The sequence below is a fragment of the Equus asinus genome, chromosome 1 (assembly GCF_041296235.1).
Source record: "Equus asinus isolate D_3611 breed Donkey chromosome 1, EquAss-T2T_v2, whole genome shotgun sequence".
NCBI lineage: Eukaryota > Metazoa > Chordata > Mammalia > Perissodactyla > Equidae > Equus > Equus asinus.
The window spans coordinates 74,477,693-74,499,057 of record NC_091790.1 but is presented as its reverse complement, the minus strand read 5'-3'; positions in this window follow the sequence as shown (position 1 = coordinate 74,499,057).

The following is a 21,365-nucleotide window of genomic DNA, read 5'->3' as shown; positions in this document are numbered from 1 at the left end:
TATGTTCATCGCAGCATTATTTACAATAGCCAAGACGTGGAACCAGCCTACATGCCCAGAAACTGATGATTGCATAAAGAAGATGTGGTATATATACACAATGCAATACTACTCAGCCATAAAAAAAGACGACATTGGCCCATTCACAACAATGTGGATGGACCTCGAGGGCATTATGATAAGCGAAATAAGTCAGTCAGAGAAAGACGAACTCTATATGACTCCACTCATAGGTGGAAATTAGTATATTGAGAAGGAGATCTGATCGGTGGTTACCAGGGAAAAGGGGGGGTGGGGGAGGGCACGGAGGGGGAAGTGGTGTTCCCACAACATGACTAACAAAAATGTACAACTGAAATTTCACAAGCTTGTAATCCATCATAATATTAATAAACAACAACAACAAAAAAAAGATGCTTTGGGGCCCATCTGCCCCTATGGAAAGAACGCAGCACTTTGTGCCTTGCAGCTCTAGGGCAATGTAGCACACCCAGAGCAGAAGTTCTACTTCAGCCAGATCAGGCCTGCAAAGAAACTGCGTTTCACAGGCCTTTGTAAGAGATGTTCCCGGTAGGCTGTTAGAGCACTGTGCAGAGCGAGTTGTTTCTTAGCTTCCCAAAGAGCTGGAATCAAGATGCTTTGGGGCCCTTCTCACCCTTTGGAAAGAAGTCAGCACTTTGTGCCTTGCAGCTCTAGGGCAATGTAGCACACCCATAGTAGAAGTTCTACTTCAGCCAGATCAGGCCTGCAAAGAAACTGCGTTTCACAGGCCTTTGTAAGAGATGTTCCCGGTAGGCTGTTAGAGCACTGTGCAGAGCGAGTTGTTTCCTAGCTTCCCAAAGAGCTGGAAGCAAGATGCTTTGGGGCCCTTCTCACCCTTTGGAAAGAAGGCAGCACTTTGTGCCTTGCAGCTCTAGGGCAATGTAGCACACCCAAAGCAGAAGTTCTACTTCAGCCAGATCAGACCTGCAAAGAAACTGCGTTTCACAGGCCTTTGTAAGAGATGTTCCCTGTAGGCTGTTAGAGCACTGTGCAGAGCGAGTTGTTTCTTAGCTTCCCAAGGAGATGGAAGCAAGATGCTTTAGGGGCCATCTGCCCTTAAGGAAAGAAGGCAGCACTTTGTGCCTTGCAGCTCTAGGGCAATGTAGCACACCCAGAGCAGTTGTTCTACTTCTGCCAGGTCAGGCCTGCAAAGAAACTTCGTTTCACAGGCCTTTGTAAGAGATGTTCCCAGTAGGCTGTTAGAGCACTGTGCAGAGCGACTTGTTTCTTAGCTTCCCAAAGAGCTGGAAGCAAGATGATTTGGGGCCAATCTGCCCCTATGGAAAGAACGCAGCACTTTGTGCCTTGCAGCTCTAGGGCAATGCAGCACACCCCGAGCAGAAGTTGTATTTCAGCCAGATCAGGCCTGCAAAGAAACTGCGTTTCACAGGCCTTTGTAAGAGATGTTCCCGGTAGGCTGTTAGAGCACTGTGCAGAGCGAGTTGTTTCTTAGCTTCCCAAGGGGCTGGAAGCAAGATGCTTTAGGGGCCATCTGCCCTTAAGGAAAGAAGGCAGCACTTTGTGCCTTGCATCTCTAGGGCAATGTAGCACACCCAGAGCAGATGTTCTACTTCTCCCAGGTCAGGCCTGCAAAGAAACTGCGTTTCACAGGCCTTTGTAAGAGATGTTCCCGGTAGGCTGTTAGAGCACTGTGCAGAGCGAGTTGTTTCTGAGCTTCCCAAAGAGCTGGAAGCAAGATGCTTTGGGGCCCTCTCACCCTTTGGAAACAAGGCAGCACTTTGTGCCTTGCAGCTCTAGGGCAATGTAGCACACCCAGAGCCGAAGTTCTACTTCAGCTAGATCAGACCTGCAAAGAAACTTCGTTTCACAGGCCTTTGTAAGAGATGTTCCCGGTAGGCTGTAAGAGCACTGTGCAGAGCGACTAGTTTCTTTGCTTCCCAGAGAGCTGGAAGCAAGATGCTTTGGGGCCCATCTGCCCCTATGGAAAGAACGCAGCTCTTTGTGCCTTGCAGCTCTAGGGCAATACAGCACACCCCGAGCAGAAGTTGTACTTCAGCCAGATCAGACCTGCAAAGAAACTGCGTTTCACAGGCCTTTGTAAGAGATGTTCCCTGTAGGCTGTTAGAGAACTGTGCAGAGCGAGTTGTTTCTTAGCTTCCCAAAGACCTGGAAGCCAGATGCTTTGGGGCCCATCGGCCGTTAAGTAAAGAAGGCAGCACTTTGTGCCTTTCAGCTCTAGGGCAATGCAGCACACCCCGAGCAGAAGTTCTACTTCAGCCAGATCAGGCCTGCAAAGAAACTGCGTTTCACAGGCCTTTGTAAGAGATGTTCCCCTTAGGCTGTTAGAGCACTGTGCAGAGCGAGTTGTTTCTTAGCTTCCCAGAGAGCTGGAAGCAAGATGCTTTCGGGCCCGTTAATTTTATACCCTGCTACTTTGCTGTAGTTGTTGATTATTTCTAATAGTTTTTCTGTGGATTCTTTGGGGTTTTCTATGTATAAGATCATGTCGTCTGCAAACAACGCGAGTTTTACTTCTTCGTTACCTATTTGGATTCCTTTTATTTTTTTTTCCTGCCGAATTGCTCTGGCCAGCACCTCCAGTACTATGTTGAATAGGAGTGGTGAAAGTGGGCACCCTTGTCTTGTTCCTGTCCTCAGAGGGATGGCTTTCAGCTTTTGTCCATTGAGTATGATGTTGGCTGTGGGTCTATCATATATGTTCTTTATTATGTTGAGGTACTTTCCTTCTACACCCATTTTACTGAGGGTTTTTATCATAAATGGGTGTTGGATCTTGTCGAATGCTTTCTCTGCGTCTATTGAGATGATCATGTGGTTTTTGTTTTTCATTTTGTTGATGTAGTGTATCACGTTGATTGACTTGCGGGTGTTGAACCATCCCTGTGTCCCTGGTATAAATCCCACTTGATCATGGTGTATAATCTTTTTGATGTATTGCTGTAATCGGTTTGCCAAAATTTGGTTGAGGATTTTTGCATCTATGTTCATCAGTGATATCGGCCTGTAGTTCTCCTTCTTTGTGTTGTCCTTGTCAGGTTTGGGGATCAGAGTGATGTTGGCTTCATAGAATGTGTTAGGGAGTTCTCCATCTTTCTCAATTTTCTGGAACAGTTTGAGGAGAATAGGTACAAAGAACTCACACTGCTTAACAACAAAAAAACAAACAACCCGATCAAAAAATGGGCAGAGGACATGAACAGACATTTCTCAAAAGAAGATATGAATATGGCCAATAGACACATGAAAAGATGTTCATCATCGCTAATCATCAGGGAAATGCAAATCAAAACTACACTAAGATATCACCTTACCCCCGTTAGATTGGCAAAAACATCCAAAACCAAGAACGACGAATGTTGGAGAGGTTGTGGAGAAAGAGGAACCCTCATACACTGTTGGTGGGAATGCAAACTGGTACAGCCACTATGGAAAACAGTATGGAGATTTCTCAAAAAGTTAAAAATAGAAATACCCTATGACCCAGCCATCCCATTACTGGGTATCTATCCTAAGAACCTGATATCAGATATCTCAAGAGTCCGTTGCACCCCTATGTTCATCGCAGCATTATTTACAATAGCCAAGACGTGGAACCAGCCTACATGCCCAGAAACTGATGATTGGATAAAGAAGATGTGGTATATATACACAACGGAATACTACTCAGCCATAAAAAAAGACGACATTTTCCCATTCACAACAATGTGGATGGACCTCGAGGGCATTATGTTAAGCGAAATAAGTCAGTCAGAGAAAGACAGACTCTATATGACTCCACTCATAGGTGGAAATTAGTATATTGAGAAGGAGATCTGATCGGTGGTTACCAGGGAAAAGGGGGGGTGGGGGGAGGGCACGGAGGGGGAAGTGGTGTTCCCACAACATGACTAACAAAAATGTACAACTGAAATTTCACAAGCTTGTAATCCATCATAACATTAATAAACAAAAAAAAAAAAAAAGATGCTTTGGGGCCCATCTGCCCCTATGGAAAGAACGCAGCACTTTGTGCCTTGCAGCTCTAGGGCAATGTAGCACACCCAGAGCAGAAGTTCTACTTCAGCCAGATCAGGCCCGCAAGGAAACTGCGTTTCACAGGCCTTTGTAAGAGATGTTCCCGGTAGGCTGTTAGAGCACTGTGCAGAGCGAGTTGTTTCTTAGCTTCCCAACGAGCTGGAAGCAAGATGCTTTAGGGGCCATCTGCCCTTAAGTAAAGAAGGCAGCACTTTGTGCCTTGCAGCTCTAGGGCAATGTAGCACACCCAGAGCAGAAGTTCTACTTCAGCCAGATCAGGCCTGCAAAGAAACTGCGTTTCACAGGCCTTTGTAAGAGATGTTCCCGGTAGGCTGTTAGAGCACTGTGCAGAGCGAGTTGTTTCTTAGCTTCCCAGAGAGCTGGAAGCAAGATGCTTTGGGGCCCGTTAATTTTATACCCTGCTACTTTGCTGTAGTTGTTGATTATTTCTAATAGTTTTTCTGTGGATTCTTTGGGGTTTTCTATGTATAAGATCATGTCGTCTGCAAACAACGCGAGTTTTACTTCTTCGTTACCTATTTGGATTCCTTTTATTTTTTTTTCCTGCCGAATTGCTCTGGCCAGCACCTCCAATACTATGTTGAATAGGAGTGGTGAAAGTGGGCACCCTTGTCTTGTTCCTGTCCTCAGAGGGATGGCTTTCAGCTTTTGTCCATTGAGTATGATGTTGGCTGTGTGTCTATCATATATGGCCTTTATTATGTTGAGGTACTTTCCTTCTATACCCATTTTACTGAGGGTTTTTATCATAAATGGGTGTTGGATCTTGTCGAATGCTTTCTCTGCGTCTATTGAGATGATCATGTGGTTTTTGTTTTTCATTTTGTTGATGTAGTGTATCACGTTGATTGACTTGCGGGTGTTGAACCATCCCTGTGTCCCTGGTATAAATCCCACTTGATCATGGTGTATAATCTTTTTGATGTATTGCTGTAATCGGTTTGCCAAAATTTCGTTGAGGACTTTTGCATCTATGTTCATCAGTGATATCGGCCTGTAGTTCTCCTTCTTTGTGTTGTCCTTGTCAGGTTTGGGGATCAGAGTGATGTTGGCTTCATAGAATGTGTTAGGGAGTTCTCCATCTTTCTCAATTTTCTGGAACAGTTTGAGGAGAATAGGTACAAAGAACTCACACTGCTTAACAACAAAAAAACAAACAACCCGATCAAAAAATGGGCAGAGGACATGAACAGACATTTCTCCAAAGAAGATATGAATATGGCCAATAGACACATGAAAAGATGTTCATCATCGCTAATCATCAGGGAAATGCAAATCAAAACTACACTAAGATATCACCTTACCCCCGTTAGATTGGCAAAACCATCCAAAACCAAGAACGACAAATGTTGGAGAGGTTGTGGAGAAAGAGGAACCCTCATACACTGTTGGTGGGAATGCAAACTGGTACAGCCACTATGGAAAACAGTATGGAGATTTCTCAAAAAGTTAAAAATAGAAATACCCTATGACCCAGCCATCCCATTACTGGGTATCTATCCTAAGAACCTGATATCAGATATCTCAAGAGTCCGTTGCACCCCTATGTTCATCGCAGCATTATTTACAATAGCCAAGACGTGGAACCAGCCTACATGCCCAGAAACTGATGATTGCATAAAGAAGATGTGGTATATATACACAATGCAATACTACTCAGCCATAAAAAAAGACGACATTGGCCCATTCACAACAATGTGGATGGACCTCGAGGGCATTATGATAAGCGAAATAAGTCAGTCAGAGAAAGACGAACTCTATATGACTCCACTCATAGGTGGAAATTAGTATATTGAGAAGGAGATCTGATCGGTGGTTACCAGGGAAAAGGGGGGGTGGGGGAGGGCACGGAGGGGGAAGTGGTGTTCCCACAACATGACTAACAAAAATGTACAACTGAAATTTCACAAGCTTGTAATCCATCATAATATTAATAAACAACAACAACAAAAAAAAGATGCTTTGGGGCCCATCTGCCCCTATGGAAAGAACGCAGCACTTTGTGCCTTGCAGCTCTAGGGCAATGTAGCACACCCAGAGCAGAAGTTCTACTTCAGCCAGATCAGGCCTGCAAAGAAACTGCGTTTCACAGGCCTTTGTAAGAGATGTTCCCGGTAGGCTGTTAGAGCACTGTGCAGAGCGAGTTGTTTCTTAGCTTCCCAAAGAGCTGGAATCAAGATGCTTTGGGGCCCTTCTCACCCTTTGGAAAGAAGTCAGCACTTTGTGCCTTGCAGCTCTAGGGCAATGTAGCACACCCATAGTAGAAGTTCTACTTCAGCCAGATCAGGCCTGCAAAGAAACTGCGTTTCACAGGCCTTTGTAAGAGATGTTCCCGGTAGGCTGTTAGAGCACTGTGCAGAGCGAGTTGTTTCCTAGCTTCCCAAAGAGCTGGAAGCAAGATGCTTTGGGGCCCTTCTCACCCTTTGGAAAGAAGGCAGCACTTTGTGCCTTGCAGCTCTAGGGCAATGTAGCACACCCAAAGCAGAAGTTCTACTTCAGCCAGATCAGACCTGCAAAGAAACTGCGTTTCACAGGCCTTTGTAAGAGATGTTCCCTGTAGGCTGTTAGAGCACTGTGCAGAGCGAGTTGTTTCTTAGCTTCCCAAGGAGATGGAAGCAAGATGCTTTAGGGGCCATCTGCCCTTAAGGAAAGAAGGCAGCACTTTGTGCCTTGCAGCTCTAGGGCAATGTAGCACACCCAGAGCAGTTGTTCTACTTCTGCCAGGTCAGGCCTGCAAAGAAACTTCGTTTCACAGGCCTTTGTAAGAGATGTTCCCAGTAGGCTGTTAGAGCACTGTGCAGAGCGACTTGTTTCTTAGCTTCCCAAAGAGCTGGAAGCAAGATGATTTGGGGCCAATCTGCCCCTATGGAAAGAACGCAGCACTTTGTGCCTTGCAGCTCTAGGGCAATGCAGCACACCCCGAGCAGAAGTTGTATTTCAGCCAGATCAGGCCTGCAAAGAAACTGCGTTTCACAGGCCTTTGTAAGAGATGTTCCCGGTAGGCTGTTAGAGCACTGTGCAGAGCGAGTTGTTTCTTAGCTTCCCAAGGGGCTGGAAGCAAGATGCTTTAGGGGCCATCTGCCCTTAAGGAAAGAAGGCAGCACTTTGTGCCTTGCATCTCTAGGGCAATGTAGCACACCCAGAGCAGATGTTCTACTTCTCCCAGGTCAGGCCTGCAAAGAAACTGCGTTTCACAGGCCTTTGTAAGAGATGTTCCCGGTAGGCTGTTAGAGCACTGTGCAGAGCGAGTTGTTTCTGAGCTTCCCAAAGAGCTGGAAGCAAGATGCTTTGGGGCCCTCTCACCCTTTGGAAAGAAGGCAGCACTTTGTGCCTTGCAGCTCTAGGGCAATGTAGCACACCCAGAGCCGAAGTTCTACTTCAGCTAGATCAGACCTGCAAAGAAACTTCGTTTCACAGGCCTTTGTAAGAGATGTTCCCGGTAGGCTGTAAGAGCACTGTGCAGAGCGACTAGTTTCTTTGCTTCCCAGAGAGCTGGAAGCAAGATGCTTTGGGGCCCATCTGCCCCTATGGAAAGAACGCAGCTCTTTGTGCCTTGCAGCTCTAGGGCAATACAGCACACCCCGAGCAGAAGTTGTACTTCAGCCAGATCAGACCTGCAAAGAAACTGCGTTTCACAGGCCTTTGTAAGAGATGTTCCCTGTAGGCTGTTAGAGAACTGTGCAGAGCGAGTTGTTTCTTAGCTTCCCAAAGACCTGGAAGCCAGATGCTTTGGGGCCCATCGGCCGTTAAGTAAAGAAGGCAGCACTTTGTGCCTTTCAGCTCTAGGGCAATGCAGCACACCCCGAGCAGAAGTTCTACTTCAGCCAGATCAGGCCTGCAAAGAAACTGCGTTTCACAGGCCTTTGTAAGAGATGTTCCCCTTAGGCTGTTAGAGCACTGTGCAGAGCGAGTTGTTTCTTAGCTTCCCAGAGAGCTGGAAGCAAGATGCTTTCGGGCCCGTTAATTTTATACCCTGCTACTTTGCTGTAGTTGTTGATTATTTCTAATAGTTTTTCTGTGGATTCTTTGGGGTTTTCTATGTATAAGATCATGTCGTCTGCAAACAACGCGAGTTTTACTTCTTCGTTACCTATTTGGATTCCTTTTATTTTTTTTTCCTGCCGAATTGCTCTGGCCAGCACCTCCAGTACTATGTTGAATAGGAGTGGTGAAAGTGGGCACCCTTGTCTTGTTCCTGTCCTCAGAGGGATGGCTTTCAGCTTTTGTCCATTGAGTATGATGTTGGCTGTGGGTCTATCATATATGTTCTTTATTATGTTGAGGTACTTTCCTTCTACACCCATTTTACTGAGGGTTTTTATCATAAATGGGTGTTGGATCTTGTCGAATGCTTTCTCTGCGTCTATTGAGATGATCATGTGGTTTTTGTTTTTCATTTTGTTGATGTAGTGTATCACGTTGATTGACTTGCGGGTGTTGAACCATCCCTGTGTCCCTGGTATAAATCCCACTTGATCATGGTGTATAATCTTTTTGATGTATTGCTGTAATCGGTTTGCCAAAATTTGGTTGAGGATTTTTGCATCTATGTTCATCAGTGATATCGGCCTGTAGTTCTCCTTCTTTGTGTTGTCCTTGTCAGGTTTGGGGATCAGAGTGATGTTGGCTTCATAGAATGTGTTAGGGAGTTCTCCATCTTTCTCAATTTTCTGGAACAGTTTGAGGAGAATAGGTACAAAGAACTCACACTGCTTAACAACAAAAAAACAAACAACCCGATCAAAAAATGGGCAGAGGACATGAACAGACATTTCTCAAAAGAAGATATGAATATGGCCAATAGACACATGAAAAGATGTTCATCATCGCTAATCATCAGGGAAATGCAAATCAAAACTACACTAAGATATCACCTTACCCCCGTTAGATTGGCAAAAACATCCAAAACCAAGAACGACGAATGTTGGAGAGGTTGTGGAGAAAGAGGAACCCTCATACACTGTTGGTGGGAATGCAAACTGGTACAGCCACTATGGAAAACAGTATGGAGATTTCTCAAAAAGTTAAAAATAGAAATACCCTATGACCCAGCCATCCCATTACTGGGTATCTATCCTAAGAACCTGATATCAGATATCTCAAGAGTCCGTTGCACCCCTATGTTCATCGCAGCATTATTTACAATAGCCAAGACGTGGAACCAGCCTACATGCCCAGAAACTGATGATTGGATAAAGAAGATGTGGTATATATACACAACGGAATACTACTCAGCCATAAAAAAAGACGACATTTTCCCATTCACAACAATGTGGATGGACCTCGAGGGCATTATGTTAAGCGAAATAAGTCAGTCAGAGAAAGACGAACTCTATATGACTCCACTCATAGGTGGAAATTAGTATATTGAGAAGGAGATCTGATCGGTGGTTACCAGGGAAAAGGGGGGGTGGGGGCGGGGCACGGAGGGGGAAGTGGTGTTCCCACAACATGACTAACAAAAATGTACAACTGAAATTTCACAAGCTTGTAATCCATCATAACATTAATAAACAAAAAAAAAAAAAAAAGATGCTTTGGGGCCCATCTGCCAATATGGAAAGAACGCAGCACTTTGTGCCTTGCATCTCTAGGGCAATGTAGCACACCCAGAGCAGAAGTTCTACTTCAGCCAGATCAGGCCCGCAAAGAAACTGCGTTTCACAGGCCTTTGTAAGAGATGTTCCCGGTAGGCTGTTAGAGCACTGTGCAGAGCGAGTTGTTTCTTAGCTTCCCAAAGAGCTGGAAGCAAGATGCTTTAGGGGCCATCTGCCCTTAAGGAAAGAAGGCAGCACTTTGTGCCTTGCAGCTCTAGGGCAATGTAGCACACCCAGAGCAGTTGTTCTACTTCTGCCAGGTCAGGCCTGCAAAGAAACTTCGTTTCACAGGCCTTTGTAAGAGATGTTCCCAGTAGGCTGTTAGAGCACTGTGCAGAGCGACTTGTTTCTTAGCTTCCCAAAGAGCTGGAAGCAAGATGCTTTGGGGCCAATCTGCCCCTATGGAAAGAACGCAGCACTTTGTGCCTTGCAGCTCTAGGGCAATGCAGCACACCCCGAGCAGAAGTTGTATTTCAGCCAGATCAGGCCTGCAAAGAAACTGCGTTTCACAGGCCTTTGTAAGAGATGTTCCCGGTAGGCTGTTAGAGCACTGTGCAGAGCGAGTTGTTTCTTAGCTTCCCAAGGGGCTGGAAGCAAGATGCTTTAGGGGCCATCTGCCCTTAAGGAAAGAAGGCAGCACTTTGTGCCTTGCATCTCTAGGGCAATGTAGCACACCCAGAGCAGATGTTCTACTTCTCCCAGGTCAGGCCTGCAAAGAAACTGCGTTTCACAGGCCTTTGTAAGAGATGTTCCCGGTAGGCTGTTAGAGCACTGTGCAGAGCGAGTTGTTTCTGAGCTTCCCAAAGAGCTGGAAGCAAGATGCTTTGGGGCCCTCTCACCCTTTGGAAAGAAGGCAGCACTTTGTGCCTTGCAGCTCTAGGGCAATGTAGCACACCCAGAGCCGAAGTTCTACTTCAGCTAGATCAGACCTGCAAAGAAACTTCGTTTCACAGGCCTTTGTAAGAGATGTTCCCGGTAGGCTGTAAGAGCACTGTGCAGAGCGACTAGTTTCTTTGCTTCCCAGAGAGCTGGAAGCAAGATGCTTTGGGGCCCATCTGCCCCTATGGAAAGAACGCAGCTCTTTGTGCCTTGCAGCTCTAGGGCAATACAGCACACCCCGAGCAGAAGTTGTACTTCAGCCAGATCAGACCTGCAAAGAAACTGCGTTTCACAGGCCTTTGTAAGAGATGTTCCCAGTAGGCTGTTAGAGAACTGTGCAGAGCGAGTTGTTTCTTAGCTTCCCAAAGACCTGGAAGCCAGATGCTTTGGGGCCCATCGGCCGTTAAGTAAAGAAGGCAGCACTTTGTGCCTTTCAGCTCTAGGGCAATGCAGCACACCCCGAGCAGAAGTTCTACTTCAGCCAGATCAGGCCTGCAAAGAAACTGCGTTTCACAGGCCTTTGTAAGAGATGTTCCCCTTAGGCTGTTAGAGCACTGTGCAGAGCGAGTTGTTTCTTAGCTTCCCAGAGAGCTGGAAGCAAGATGCTTTGGGGCCCGTTAATTTTATACCCTGCTACTTTGCTGTAGTTGTTGATTATTTCTAATAGTTTTTCTGTGGATTCTTTGGGGTTTTCTATGTATAAGATCATGTCGTCTGCAAACAACGCGAGTTTTACTTCTTCGTTACCTATTTGGATTCCTTTTATTTTTTTTTCCTGCCGAATTGCTCTGGCCAGCACCTCCAGTACTATGTTGAATAGGAGTGGTGAAAGTGGGCACCCTTGTCTTGTTCCTGTCCTCAGAGGGATGGCTTTCAGCTTTTGTCCATTGAGTATGATGTTGGCTGTGGGTCTATCATATATGGCCTTTATTATGTTGAGGTACTTTCCTTCTACACCCATTTTACTGAGGGTTTTTATCATAAATGGGTGTTGGATCTTGTCGAATGCTTTCTCTGCGTCTATTGAGATGATCATGTGGTTTTTGTTTTTCATTTTGTTGATGTAGTGTATCACGTTGATTGACTTGCGGGTGTTGAACCATCCCTGTGTCCCTGGTATAAATCCCACTTGATCATTGTGTATAATCTTTTTGATGTATTGCTGTAATCGGTTTGCCAAAATTTGGTTGAGGATTTTTGCATCTATGTTCATCAGTGATATCGGCCTGTAGTTCTCCTTCTTTGTGTTGTCCTTGTCAGGTTTGGGGATCAGAGTGATGTTGGCTTCATAGAATGTGTTAGGGAGTTCTCCATCTTTCTCAATTTTCTGGAACAGTTTGAGGAGAATAGGTACAAAGAACTCACACTGCTTAACAACAAAAAAACAAACAACCCGATCAAAAAATGGGCAGAGGACATGAACAGACATTTCTCAAAAGAAGATATGAATATGGCCAATAGACACATGAAAAGATGTTCATCATCGCTAATCATCAGGGAAATGCAAATCAAAACTACACTAAGATATCACCTTACCCCCGTTAGATTGGCAAAAACATCCAAAACCAAGAACGACGAATGTTGGAGAGGTTGTGGAGAAAGAGGAACCCTCATACACTGTTGGTGGGAATGCAAACTGGTACAGCCACTATGGAAAACAGTATGGAGATTTCTCAAAAAGTTAAAAATAGAAATACCCTATGACCCAGCCATCCCATTACTGGGTATCTATCCTAAGAACCTGATATCAGATATCTCAAGAGTCCGTTGCACCCCTATGTTCATCGCAGCATTATTTACAATAGCCAAGACGTGGAACCAGCCTACATGCCCAGAAACAGATGATTGGATAAAGAAGATGTGGTATATATACACAACGGAATACTACTCAGCCATAAAAAAAGACGACATTTTCCGATTCACAACAATGTGGATGGACCTCGAGGGCATTATGTTAAGCGAAATAAGTCAGTCAGAGAAAGACGAACTCTATATGACTCCACTCATAGGTGGAAATTAGTATATTGAGAAGGAGATCTGATCGGTGGTTACCAGGGAAAAGGGGGGGTGGGGGCAGGGCACGGAGGGGGAAGTGGTGTTCCCACAACATGACTAACAAAAATGTACAACTGAAATTTCACAAGCTTGTAATCCATCATAACATTAATAAACAACAACAAAAAAAAAAGATGCTTTGGGGCCCATCTGCCCCTATGGAAAGAACGCAGCACTTTGTGCCTTGCATCTCTAGGGCAATGTAGCACACCCAGAGCAGAAGTTCTACTTCAGCCAGATCAGGCCCGCAAAGAAACTGCGTTTCACAGGCCTTTGTAAGAGATGTTCCCGGTAGGCTGTTAGAGCACTGTGCAGAGCGAGTTGTTTCTTAGCTTCCCAAAGAGCTGGAAGCAAGATGCTTTAGGGGGCATCTGCCCTTAAGTAAAGAAGGCAGCACTTTGTGCCTTGCAGCTCTAGGGCAATGTAGCACACCCAGTGCAGAAGTTCTACTTCAGCCAGATCAGGCCTGCAAAGAAACTGCGTTTCACAGGCCTTTGTAAGAGATGTTCCCGGTAGGCTGTTAGAGCACTGTGCAGAGCGAGTTTTTCTTAGCTTCCCAGAGAGCTGGAAGCAAGATGCTTTGGGGCCCTTCTCACCCTTTGGAAAGAAGGCAGCACTTTGTGCCTTACAGCTCTAGGGCAATGTAGCACACCCAGAGCAGAAGTTCTTCTTCAGCCAGATCAGGCCTGCAAAGAAACTGCGTTTCACAGGACTTTGTGAGAGATGTTCCCTGTAGGCTGTTAGAGCACTGTGCACAGCGAGTTCTTTCTTAGCTTCCCAAAGACCTGGAAGCAAGATGCTTTGGGGGCCATCTGCCCTTAAGGAAAGAAGGCAGCACTTTGTGCCTTTCAGCTCTAGGGCAATGCAGCACACCCCGAGCAGAAGTTCTACTTCAGCCAGATCAGGCCTGCAAAGAAACTGCGTTTCACAGGCCTTTGTAAGAGATGTTCCCGGTAGGCTGTTAGAGCACTGTGCAGAGCGAGTTTTTCTTAGCTTCCCAGAGAGCTGGAAGCAAGATGCTTTGGGGCCCGTTAATTTTATACCCTGCTACTTTGCTGTAGTTGTTGATTATTTCTAATAGTTTTTCTGTGGATTCTTTGGGGTTTTCTATGTATAAGATCATGTCGTCTGCAAACAACGCGAGTTTTACTTCTTCGTTACCTATTTGGATTCCTTTTATTTTTTTTTCCTGCCGAATTGCTCTGGCCAGCACCTCCAGTACTATGTTGAATAGGAGTGGTGAAAGTGGGCACCCTTGTCTTGTTCCTGTCCTCAGAGGGATGGCTTTCAGCTTTTGTCTATTGAGTATGATGTTGGCTGTGGGTCTATCACATATGGCCTTTATTATGTTGAGGTACTTTCCTTCTATACCCATTTTACTGAGGGTTGTTATCATAAATGGGTGTTGGATCTTGTCGAATGCTTTCTCTGCGTCTATTGAGATGATCATGTGGTTTTTGTTTTTCATTTTGTTGATGTAGTGTATCACGTTGATTGACTTGCGGGTGTTGAACCATCCCTGTGTCCCTGGTATAAATCCCACTTGATCATGGTGTATAATCTTTTTGATGTATTGCTGTAATCGGTTTGCCAAAATTTGGTTGAGGATTTTTGCATCTATGTTCATCAGTGATATCGGCCTGTAGTTCTCCTTCTTTGTGGTGTCCTTGTCAGGTTTGGGGATCAGAGTGATGTTGGCTTCATAGAATGTGTTAGGGAGTTCTCCATCTTTCTCAATTTTCTGGAACAGTTTGAGGAGAATAGGTACAAAGAACTCACACTGCTTAACAACAAAAAAACAAACAACCCGATCAAAAAATGGGCAGAGGACATGAACAGACATTTCTCAAAAGAAGATATGAATATGGGCAATAGACACATGAAAAGATGTTCATCATCGCTAATCATCAGGGAAATGCAAATCAAAACTACACTAAGATATCACCTTACCCCCGTTAGATTGGCAAAAACATCCAAAACCAAGAACGACAAATGTTGGAGAGGTTGTGGAGAAAGAGGAACCCTCATACACTGTTGGTGGGAATGCAAACTGGTACAGCCACTATGGAAAACAGTATGGAGATTTCTCAAAAAGTTAAAAATAGAAATACCCTATGACCCAGCCATCCCATTACTGAGTATCTATCCTAAGAACCTGATATCAGATATCTCAAGAGTCTGTTGCACCCCTATGTTCATCGCAGCATTATTTACAATAGCCAAGACGTGGAACCAGCGTACATGCCCAGAAACTGATGATTGGATAAAGAAGATGTGGTATATATACACAATGGAATACTACTCAGCCATAAAAAAAGACGACATTGGCCCATTCACAACAATGTGGATGGACCTCGAGGGCATTATGTTAAGCGAAATAAGTCAGTCAGAGAAAGAAGCACTCTATATGACTCCACTCATAGGTGGAAATTAGTATATTGAGAAGGAGATCTGATCGGTGGTTACCAGGGAAAAGGGGGGGTGGGGGAGGGCACGGAGGGGGAAGTGGTGTTCCCACAACATGACTAACAAAAATGTACAACTGAAATTTCACAAGCTTGTAATCCATCATAAGATTAATAAACAAAAAAAAAAAAAAAAAGATTCTTTGGGGCCCATCTGCCCCTATGGAAAGAACGCAGCACTTTGTGCCTTGCAGCTCTAGGGCAATGTAGCACACCCAGAGCAGAAGTTCTACTTCAGCCAGATCAGGCCTGCAAAGAAACTGCGTTTCACAGGCCTTTGTAAGAGATGTTCCCGGTAGGCTGTTAGAGCACTGTGCAGAGCGAGTTGTTTCTTAGCTTCCCAAAGAGCTGGAAGCAAGATGCTTTGGGGCCCTTCTCACCCTTTGGAAAGAAGTCAGCACTTTGTGCCTTGCAGCTCTAGGGCAATGTAGCACACCCATAGCAGAAGTTCTACTTCAGCCAGATCAGGCCTGCAAAGAAACTGCGTTTCACAGGCCTTTGTAAGAGATGTTCCCGGTAGGCTGTTAGAGCACTGTGCAGAGCGAGTTGTTTCCTAGCTTCCCAAAGAGCTGGAAGCAAGATGCTTTGGGGCCCTTCTCACCCTTTGGAAAGAAGGCAGCACTTTGTGCCTTGCAGCTCTAGGGCAATGTAGCACACCCAAAGCAGAAGTTCTACTTCAGCCAGATCAGACCTGCAAAGAAACTGCGTTTCACAGGCCTTTGTAAGAGATGTTCCCTGTAGGCTGTTAGAGCACTGTGCAGAGCGAGTTGCTTCTTAGCTTCCCAAGGAGATGGAAGCAAGATGCTTTAGGGGCCATCTGCCCTTAAGGAAAGAAGGCAGCACTTTGTGCCTTGCAGCTCTAGGGCAATGTAGCACACCCAGAGCAGTTGTTCTACTTCTGCCAGGTCAGGCCTGCAAAGAAACTTCGTTTCACAGGCCTTTGTAAGAGATGTTCCCAGTAGGCTGTTCGAGCACTGTGCAGAGCGACTTGTTTCTTAGCTTCCCAAAGAGCTGGAAGCAAGATGCTTTGGGGCCAATCTGCCCCTATGGAAAGAACGCAGCACTTTGTGCCTTGCAGCTCTAGGGCAATGCAGCACACCCCGAGCAGAAGTTGTATTTCAGCCAGATCAGGCCTGCAAAGAAACTGCGTTTCACAGGCCTTTGTAAGAGATGTTCCCGGTAGGCTGTTAGAGCACTGTGCAGAGCGAGTTGTTTCTTAGCTTCCCAAGGGGCTGGAAGCAAGATGCTTTAGGGGCCATCTGCCCTTAAGGAAAGAAGGCAGCACTTTGTGCCTTTCAGCTCTAGGGCAATGCAGCACACCCCGAGCAGAAGTTCTACTTCAGCCAGATCAGGCCTGCAAAGAAACTGCGTTTCACAGGCCTTTGTAAGAGATGTTCCCGGTAGGCTGTTAGAGCACTGTGCAGAGCGAGTTGTTTCTTAGCTTCCCAGAGAGCTGGAAGCAAGATGCTTTGGGGCCCGTTAATTTTATACCCTGCTACTTTGCTGTAGTTGTTGATTATTTCTAATAGTTTTTCTGTGGATTCTTTGGGGTTTTCTATGTATAAGATCATGTCGTCTGCAAACAACGCGAGTTTTACTTCTTCGTTACCTATTTGGATTCCTTTTATTTTTTTTTCCTGCCGAATTGCTCTGGCCAGCACCTCCAGTACTATGTTGAATAGGAGTGGTGAAAGTGGGCACCCTTGTCTTGTTCCTGTCCTCAGAGGGATGGCTTTCAGCTTTTGTCCATTGAGTATGATGTTGGCTGTGGGTCTATCATATATGGCCTTTATTATGTTGAGGTACTTTCCTTCTACACCCATTTTACTGAGGGTTTTTATCATAAATTGGTGTTGGATCTTGTCGAATGCTTTCTCTGCGTCTATTGAGATGATCATGTGGTTTTTGTTTTTCATTTTGTTGATGTAGTGTATCACGTTGATTGACTTGCGGGTGTTGAACCATCCCTGTGTCCCTGGTATAAATCCCACTTGATCATGGTGTATAATCTTTTTGATGTATTGCTGTAATCGGTTTGCCAAAATTTGGTTGAGGATTTTTGCATCTATGTTCATCAGTGATATCGGCCTGTAGTTCTCCTTCTTTGTGTTGTCCTTGTCAGGTTTGGGGATCAGAGTGATGTTGGCTTCATAGAATGTGTTAGGGAGTTCTCCATCTTTCTCAATTTTCTGGAACAGTTTGAGGAGAATAGGTACAAAGAACTCACACTGCTTAACAACAAAAAAACAAACAACCCGATCAAAAAATGGGCAGAGGACATGAACAGACATTTCTCAAAAGAAGATATGAATATGGCCAATAGACACATGAAAAGATGTTCATCATCGCTAATCATCAGGGAAATGCAAATCAAAACTACACTAAGATATCACCTTACCCCCGTTAGATTGGCAAAAACATCCAAAACCAAGAACGACGAATGTTGGAGAGGTTGTGGAGAAAGAGGAACCCTCATACACTGTTGGTGGGAATGCAAACTGGTACAGCCACTATGGAAAACAGTATGGAGATTTCTCAAATAGTTAAAAATAGAAATACCCTATGACCCAGCCATCCCATTACTGGGTATCTATCCTAAGAACCTGATATCAGATATCTCAAGAGTCTGTTGCACCCCTATGTTCATCGCAGCATTATTTACAATAGCCAAGACGTGGAACCAGCCTACGTGCCCAGAAACTGATGATTGGATAAAGAAGATGTGGTATATATACACAACGGAATACTACTCAGCCATAAAAAAAGACGACATTTTCCCATTCACAACAATGTGGATGGACCTCGAGGGCATTATGTTAAGCGAAATAAGTCAGTCAGAGAAAGACAGACTCTATATGACTCCACTCATAGGTGGAAATTAGTATATTGAGAAGGAGATCTGATCGGTGGTTACCAGGGAAAAGGGGGGGTGGGGGGAGGGCACGGAGGGGGAAGTGGTGTTCCCACAACATGACTAACAAAAATGTACAACTGAAATTTCACAAGCTTGTAATCCATCATAACATTAATAAACAAACAAAAAAAAAAAGATGCTTTGGGGCCCATCTGCCCCTATGGAAAGAACGCAGCACTTTGTGCCTTGCAGCTCTAGGGCAATGTAGCACACCCAGAGCAGAAGTTCTACTTCAGCCAGATCAGGCCTGCAAAGAAACTGCGTTTCACAGGCCTTTGTAAGAGATGTTCCCGGTAGGCTGTTAGAGCACTGTGCAGAGCGAGTTGTTTCTTAGCTTCCCAAAGAGCTGGAAGCAAGATGCTTTGGGGCCCTTCTCACCCTTTGGAAAGAAGTCAGCACTTTGTGCCTTGCAGCTCTAGGGCAATGTAGCACACCCATAGCAGAAGTTCTACTTCAGCCAGATCAGGCCTGCAAAGAAACTGCGTTTCACAGGCCTTTGTAAGAGATGTTCCCGGTAGGCTGTTAGAGCACTGTGCAGAGCGAGTTGTTTCCTAGCTTCCCAAAGAGCTGGAAGCAAGATGCTTTGGGGCCCTTCTCACCCTTTGGAAAGAAGGCAGCACTTTGTGCCTTGCAGCTCTAGGGCAATGTAGCACACCCAAAGCAGAAGTTCTACTTCAGCCAGATCAGACCTGCAAAGAAACTGCGTTTCACAGGCCTTTGTAAGAGATGTTCCCTGTAGGCTGTTAGAGCACTGTGCAGAGCGAGTTGCTTCTTAGCTTCCCAAGGAGATGGAAGCAAGATGCTTTAGGGGCCATCTGCCCTTAAGGAAAGAAGGCAGCACTTTGTGCCTTGCAGCTCTAGGGCAATGTAGCACACCCAGAGCAGTTGTTCTACTTCTGCCAGGTCAGGCCTGCAAAGAAACTTCGTTTCACAGGCCTTTGTAAGAGATGTTCCCAGTAGGCTGTTCGAGCACTGTGCAGAGCGACTTGTTTCTTAGCTTCCCAAAGAGCTGGAAGCAAGATGCTTTGGGGCCAATCTGCCCCTATGGAAAGAACGCAGCACTTTGTGCCTTGCAGCTCTAGGGCAATGCAGCACACCCCGAGCAGAAGTTGTATTTCAGCCAGATCAGGCCTGCAAAGAAACTGCGTTTCACAGGCCTTTGTAAGAGATGTTCCCGGTAGGCTGTTAGAGCACTGTGCAGAGCGAGTTGTTTCTTAGCTTCCCAAGGGGCTGGAAGCAAGATGCTTTAGGGGCCATCTGCCCTTAAGGAAAGAAGGCAGCACTTTGTGCCTTGCATCTCTAGGGCAATGTAGCACACCCAGAGCAGATGTTCTACTTCTCCCAGGTCAGGCCTGCAAAGAAACTGCGTTTCACAGGCCTTTGTAAGAGATGTTCCCGGTAGGCTGTTGGAGCACTGTGCAGAGCGAGTTGTTTCTGAGCTTCCCAAAGAGCTGGAAGCAAGATGCTTTGGGGCCCTCTCACCCTTTGGAAAGAAGGCAGCACTTTGTGCCTTGCAGCTCTAGGGCAATGTAGCACACCCAGAGCCGAAGTTCTACTTCAGCTAGATCAGACCTGCAAAGAAACTTCGTTTCACAGGCCTTTGTAAGAGATGTTCCCGGTAGGCTGTAAGAGCACTGTGCAGAGCGACTAGTTTCTTTGCTTCCCAGAGAGCTGGAAGCAAGATGCTTTGGGGCCCATCTGCCCCTATGGAAAGAACGCAGCTCTTTGTGCCTTGCAGCTCTAGGGCAATACAGCACACCCCGAGCAGAAGTTGTACTTCAGCCAGATCAGACCTGCAAAGAAACTGCGTTTCACAGGCCTTTGTAAGAGATGTTCCCTGTAGGCTGTTAGAGAACTGTGCAGAGCGAGTTGTTTCTTAGCTTCCCAAAGACCTGGAAGCCAGATGCTTTGGGGCCCATCTGCCGTTAAGTAAAGAAGGCAGCACTTTGTGCCTTTCAGCTCTAGGGCAATGCAGCACACCCCGAGCAGAAGTTCTACTTCAGCCAGATCAGGCCTGCAAAGAAACTGCGTTTCACAGGCCTTTGTAAGAGATGTTCCCGGTAGGCTGTTAGAGCACTGTGCAGAGCGAGTTTTTCTTAGCTTCCCAGAGAGCTGGAAGCAAGATGCTTTGGGGCCCGTTAATTTTATACCCTGCTACTTTGCTGTAGTTGTTGATTATTTCTAATAGTTTTTCTGTGGATTCTTTGGGGTTTTCTATGTATAAGATCATGTCGTCTGCAAACAACGCGAGTTTTACTTCTTCGTTACCTATTTGGATTCCTTTTATTTTTTTTTCCTGCCGAATTGCTCTGGCCAGCACCTCCAGTACTATGTTGAATAGGAGTGGTGAAAGTGGGCACCCTTGTCTTGTTCCTGTCCTCAGAGGGATGGCTTTCAGCTTTTGTCCATTGAGTATGATGTTGGCTGTGGGTCTATCATATATGGCCTTTATTATGTTGAGGTACTTTCCTTCTATACCCATTTTACTGAGGGTTGTTATCATAAATGGGTGTTGGATCTTGTCGAATGCTTTCTCTGCGTCTATTGAGATGATCATGTGGTTTTTGTTTTTCATTTTGTTGATGTAGTGTATCACGTTGATTGACTTGCGGGTGTTGAACCATCCCTGTGTCCCTGGTATAAATCCCACTTGATCATGGTGTATAATCTTTTTGATGTATTGCTGTAATCGGTTTGCCAAAATTTGGTTGAGGATTTTTGCATCTATGTTCATCAGTGATATCGGCCTGTAGTTCTCCTTCTTTGTGTTGTCCTTGTCAGGTTTGGGGATCAGAGTGATGTTGGCTTCATAGAATGTGTTAGGGAGTTCTCCATCTTTCTCAATTTTCTGGAACAGTTTGAGGAGAATAGGTACAAAGAACTCACACTGCTTAACAACAAAAAAACAAACAACCCGATCAAAAAATGGGCAGAGGACATGAACAGACATTTCTCAAAAGAAGATATGAATATGGCCAATAGACACATGAAAAGATGTTCATCATCGCTAATCATCAGGGAAATGCAAATCAAAACTACACTAAGATATCACCTTACCCCCGTTAGATTGGCAAAAACATCCAAAACCAAGAACGACAAATGTTGGAGAGGTTGTGGAGAAAGAGGAACCCTCATACACTGTTGGTGGGAATGCAAACTGGTACAGCCACTATGGAAAACAGTATGGAGATTTCTCAAAAAGTTAAAAATAGAAATACCCTATGACCCAGCCATCCCATTACTGAGTATCTATCCTAAGAACCTGATATCAGATATCTCAAGAGTCTGTTGCACCCCTATGTTCATCGCAGCATTATTTACAATAGCCAAGACGTGGAACCAGCCTACATGCCCAGAAACTGATGATTGGATAAAGAAGATGTGGTATATATACAC